Genomic DNA, 6,000 nt, shown 5'->3' with positions numbered 1-6,000 from the left:
TATGTATGTATGTACATATGTATGTGTGTATGCATGTGTCTGTGTGTGTCTCTGTGTGTATGTGTGTATGTATGTGTGTATGTATGTATGTACATATGTATATATGTGTATGTATGTGTCTGTGTGTGTCTCTGTGTGTATGTGTGTATGTATGTGTGTATGTATGCATGTACATATGTATGTGTGTGTGTATGTGTCTGTGTGTGTCTGTGTGTGTATGTGTGTATGTATGTATGTACATGTGTGTGTGTGTGTGTGTGTGTGCGCGGGCTTAGACATCTAGTTCATGTTTGTGCTTCCATACACAGACCACTGAGACAGAAGAACTGGTAGGGACAACCATGACCATCCATTTGCATCTCTGAAACTGATTTCCATGGAAAGCTGCTCTGAGGAACCTTATATAATTGTGATAGATTATATACTATGCTTCCTCCCCATATAGTCCCAAGGCTTTGGATAGAGATTGATGGATGTATTTAAATCTACTTAGGCTGATTTGATATGTAGACATTTCAGGATATTTGATGTGAGCAGAGAAACACAGAGATTTCCACCCCCAACCCCACAAAAAGAGGTATGAGGTTGACTCTCTAACTCTCTGGCTTGTTTTTTAAAAGAATATAGTAGCAAAACTATAGAGAAAGATGGACAACTGAGTAATGCGATGTGCAGAAACACAATCTCTCCTTTGAAATCAGAGGACAGAGCAAGAGGGGGAGGGGGTCATTAAAATTGTGATAGTCTCCTTACGGAAATATAAACAGTGTGTTCCTTTTATTATTTTTCTTCAGAGGTAACATGTTAACTAATGTATGTGTATTTACTCGAGTAAAACAGAACAGAGCCCCAAAGCCCCTGGTACTCTTTAATAGCATTTGTGTAGGTTCCATTACTACCTACTGACTCCACGATGTTGCTCAAGGCTGCTATTTTTTTCTCCTTAATCAGAAGCAAGTGTGTTTATGGTCATATTGTACCTACAAAGCTTCTGGCCAAGTCTAAAGTTCTACACAAGAAAGAGCTGTGGACCATTTGGTTATTTGAGTTTCTGTTCTGAACAACATGATTGAGCATCAGGGCTCTCCTACGAACTATCGACCTTCAAGAAAGCACCTGAGCCCTGTGGGAAATGAGGGTGGTGATTCACACAGACTTGAAGTTCAAGGACCTTTTTGCTGCTCACAGGCATTGATAAGTTAGCAAGTAAAGAATTCCAGGCATGTAAGCAATCAGTCCCACTGACCAGCACAACCACCCCTTCTTTCTGAAAGAGCTGGCCGTTGCTCTCAGTTAACAGATTTGAGTGTGCAAGGAAGAATGTTCCGCCTTTCCATGCAGGGAACTGTGGCTTTCTGTGCTAAACTGGCCTTGGCTGCAAATGCTCAGTGACCATTATTGAACAGAACAACTTGGGTTTTCCTGTGTTTCAAATTTCCTGCTAGCTTATTACCCCCAACTTCTGAAATGAAAGAGTGCAGAGTTATGGGTTTAAACAACTCGTTTAAGTAGGAACATGCATATAATAAATCTTTAACCTGCATATAATAAATTTAGAACTTTTATCTTCTGCAAAAACAAATGGAGAAAGGATAAAAATAAAAACAAGTATAATTAAAATATTTGTAAGCCGGGCAGTGGTGGCGCACGCCTTTAATCCCAGCACTTGGGAGGAAGAGGCAGGCAGATTTCTGAGTTTGAGGCCAGCCTGGTCTACAGAGTGAGTTCCAGGACAGCCAGGGCTACACAGAGAAACCCTATCTCAAAAAATACCAAAACCCAAAAATATATATATTTATATATTTTTGTATATATATTGTATTGTATATATAAATATATATACATATATATATATATATGTATATATATTTGTATGAGCAGAAGTACAATTAAGTGTGAGACATTTATCGGCATTTGACCACACCCTAATTTTAAAAACCAGGAGTCCTGTGGGTTTTTTTTTCTGAGCATTATACTTCAGCAAGATTGTTAGCCAATCCAAAAGCTGCTTCAAAGGGATCTAGAGTCTAAGTTGTACAGAGAAGAATGGAATCTAATTCAGTGAAGATCTGACAGGTGCCACAGGTAAAGACTCTCCAGTGAAGGGGGCATTAGACACGGCCTGATGTGTCATCGAATGGAATTAGGACACATAGGAGTTACTGGAAGTCAGAGTTCAGTTCCACATCTGGAGGAACTTTCAATAACTAAGTGGCAGTCCATGACTCTTAACCACATGAGGCTGAGTTTTCCATCAGTGAATGGATGAAACTTGGACTGGTTTGTACTAAAACTTTTGAAGAGAGACACCCCTACTTAGGGTAAAGCGTTAAAATAGATGGCCTCTAAACTATCTCCCATCTCTAAATATCTAATATAAAATGAAAAAAAAAGATACCTGGGATTATTGGAATGATCTTTATTTCTCCTTTTCCTTCCTTGTTGTCTAAGCAATTCATGGGTTTGAAAGTGTGTTTCCCATAAACTACCATGAACTTGCCCTTGGCCACTTGCCTACAAAGAGCCATCTACTCCCTCTCCTATCATGTGCTTCATGACAGTTGAGGAGCTGCCACTGGACAGGCGGTGTGCCTGCCCCCAGCCTTGGAGGGGCAATTTCAGACCTGGATGGTAGCCACTGCCTTGCACCTAGGGTGAAGCTCTAGCCCACTCTTCTTCAAGGACACTAGCCACCTGTTGAGCAACCAAGCTGGCTCTCAGGGTCCCCCTCCCCCCCACCTGACTTTATATTTGGACACATACACCCCATTAAAACTTCGAGCCTTGATCAGAAAACTTGTCTTGGCTCCTTACCTCTCTTGCAGTGGCCCATCCTATTTCATCCCCAGTTCTCCTTCCAGGTGATCTGTTCGATGTAACTGTGGGCAGTTACAAGGCAGCCTGAGTTCAGCCTTCTGAGAAGTTAGTGTGACTCTAGAAAAGTCTAGAAACCATTGCCCACTGCACCTTTTCCTCCCCACACCAGCTCCCCCCTCTTGCTTCAGCATATTCCTTGGTTATTTTATTTTTTCTTCTCAAAGAAAATTTTGAGTTATCAAAAAAGGAAAGACTATAAATTGGCAAAGAAGTCATCGTGTCTTCCACCAAACTCCAAATTCTACACCAAGTCTAGACATTACAGGAACAGTGCCACAATTTTAGAAGTACGAATAAATCATAGACCTGGAGTTGCCAGAAACTGCCCTTGTTTCCCCTCAATCTGAAGAACATTTTCTGTTGTTCAGAGTACCCCAAAGGCAGTTACGGTTTGGATATGATATGTTTCCCCAAAGGCTTGTGTGCTGAAGGCTTGGTCCCCAGGCAGTGGCAATAGTGAGAGGCAACTGGATCAAGATGGTGGTAGTTTCGTCAATGAGTTGAGGCACTAGGTTCACACCAAGGAGGCTGCTGAGGAGGTGGGGCCTGGCTCGAAGAAGGAGGTCACTGGGGTCATACCTTTCAAGAGTGTATCCGGTCCTCACCTCTTTGTCTTTCCTTCTTTCCCCAGCTAGCTGATCGTGAACTAATGCCCCTGAAAACAGAAGCTCAAATAAACCACTCCTTCTTTAGCTTCTTTCAGATATTTGGCACAGTGACATTGTAGGTAACACTGCAACGAAGATTTCTTTGCTAGAATATGACCTAATGTGACATCGTTAAATATTGCTTGATTCGGACTCCATTTCCTCCTGTACTCATTGTCTGAAATCTGAGTAATCAAACCACTGTGTATTCTCTACAGGTTAAAAAAGTGAAAGTAGAGTCAAAGGTGATAGGATTGTGTCCCCCTCCTACTGTGTGTTCACAGCACCTGTACCTCCTGCTGTGTGTTCACAGCACTTGTGCCTCCTGCTGTGTGTTCACAGCACCTATACCTCCTACTGTGTGTTCACAGCACCTGTACCTCCTGCTGTGTGTTCACAGCACTTGTGCCTCCTACTGTGTGTTCACAGCACCTGTACCTCCTGCTGTGTGTTCTCAGCACCTGTGCCTCCTACTGTGTCTTATATACTTAAATAACTAAATACAGTTGTGACTTATATACTTAAATAACTAAAATTATTTCAATATATGACACAGCACCTGACTTCTACAATGTTAGCTTTATCAAGACAAGGACTCTTGTCCTTTTCAGTGTGTGGCTTTTGTGACAATTCTTTTTCAATATGAAAATGGTAAGGATTTACCATTTTATTTTATTTTATTTTCACTCATGTGTCCAGTACCCTAAAATAATAGCTATCACATCATAGCGCTTCAGTTAAATATATGCAAATAGAATGTATGAATAAATAAATCTTCAAATTATATGAGTTAGTGTCAGTAATAAAGCCACACAAAGGCAGGCAATTAAAGTTTGATAGTGACACTAGTTGTTCAGTAGAAAAGGGCAGTGTATATTCTTCAGATAGTGATGTGTCTCCAGGACTGCCAAGAAAGTTAAAAAGAGTTTAAACAAAGATGTCCGGGGTTTTTTCATAAGATGATTTTATGTGTAGAAGGAAAACCTGGGATTGGCAACAGTTTTGAGTTCCAATACCAAAGCATAATCCAAGCAGGGATTCATGGACGAGGGGAGTTCCTGACTCAGTTCCTGGCTTGTCTGTGTGTGCTTGGGACGATGTGAGAGAGAGACAACTAGTCATTGTGAAGCAAGAGACACCAGCGGGGCTATGGGGCAGGGGGCAGAGAGAGGGACTGTGAGAGCAAAACTCTCCTCTCATATCTGGGAGAAGACACTAGCGCTCTTCACAGAGACTGGTACAATGTGATGAGGTCAGTAAAGGTCTACTTAACTTCAAGTTGACTGTGGAGGTGGATAAATAAATGTCTTTACTTTAGAATAGATCACATGAGCCAGCCAGCCAGCTCAGAGAGGCCGCCTGAGTACCACCATCGCTAGCACCCTGGGAAGAAAGAGAGAACTGACTTCTATGTGTTGTGCTCTGACTTTCACATGTGCACTGTGCCAGGCATACACACACACACACACACACACACACACACACACACACATCTGTCACAAATATATGCATGCACACATACACACACACACAAAAAATGAGATACAAAAACATTCTGAAATGTTACACAAAAAAAGAGAAAAATGAGTTGGGGGTTTTCTTAGGAAGTGAGTTTTGGGTTTTTTTTGCTTTTTTTTTTCTGTATTTGTTTTCATTTTGCTGGGATTTTGGAGTAAAGCATGATCTGTGTGCGGGTAAGTTAAACTTTGAGATGTGTAAAGAGAGGACAAAGATGGGCAGGAACCCTGAGAGATGGCAGGAAACATGAGATTATCAGGATAACTCTGGGCAACTTCAGGCAGCCTCTAGCCCAGAAAACACAGCAACTAAAATGAAGAATCTACTCCAGAGTAACTAATATAAAGAATCCAGTAAAGCGATCCCATCTTCCGAATCAGCCAAACCAGTTCACATTGAAGCAGACAGGTTGAGGTCAGGAGCAGAGTTGTGGTAAAAAGGAAACTGTCTAGCAACTTACGTTACAAAAAGGATTGGGCAATTGCTCAGAAAGGAAACTCGAAGATGCCCATCCCTGTAGCCACTGTCGCAAAGATCTGAGAAGAATTTGCATAAAAAGAGCAAATAAATCAATTCCACTGCATATCTACAAGGCAGAATGAGGCCACCATTTGAGTTAAGGAAAATAATCACAATATATTAAATAGAAAAATGCTTCAAAGCAATGGGATATGTATTTTATAAATATGCATATTTTTAAAATACATACTTCTAAATATACACATGGGAGTGCATGCTTTTTCTGTTTGCATTTTTAACCGTGGGTATGCATCACTTGTCACATTTGGAAATTTTTATTTCGCATTTGTGTATTTTGCATGCGTGTGGTTGCATTCAGGCATATTCATGGAGGTCAGAGGAGGATGCTGCCGTACAGTTCTCTCACTAGACATTATTCTCTTGAGTCAGAGGCTCTCACTTAGACAAACCCAACGACCGTCTTGCCTCTCTCCTCCCC

The 6,000-nt window shown here is 41.2% G+C and overlaps 1 long non-coding RNA gene across 1 annotated transcript in view; it reads right to left on the bottom strand.

Annotated features, from left to right (window-relative positions):
- Positions 1–2,818: 2,818 nt before the first annotated feature.
- LOC127673825 (uncharacterized) overlaps positions 2,819–6,000 on the bottom strand; it is a 34,654-nt gene continuing 31,472 nt past the window's right edge. Inside the window, exons 2-3 of the long non-coding RNA XR_007975232.1 lie at positions 3,457–3,532; positions 2,819–2,879 (exon numbers count right to left, since the gene is read on the bottom strand). This is a non-coding gene — a long non-coding RNA (uncharacterized LOC127673825). The remainder of the gene's footprint in view (positions 2,880–3,456; positions 3,533–6,000) is intronic.

This window comes from Apodemus sylvaticus, chromosome 23 (assembly GCF_947179515.1).
Source record: "Apodemus sylvaticus chromosome 23, mApoSyl1.1, whole genome shotgun sequence".
NCBI lineage: Eukaryota > Metazoa > Chordata > Mammalia > Rodentia > Muridae > Apodemus > Apodemus sylvaticus.
Note: the sequence above shows the minus strand (reverse complement) of the source record. Positions and strands in the feature narration are given on the sequence as shown.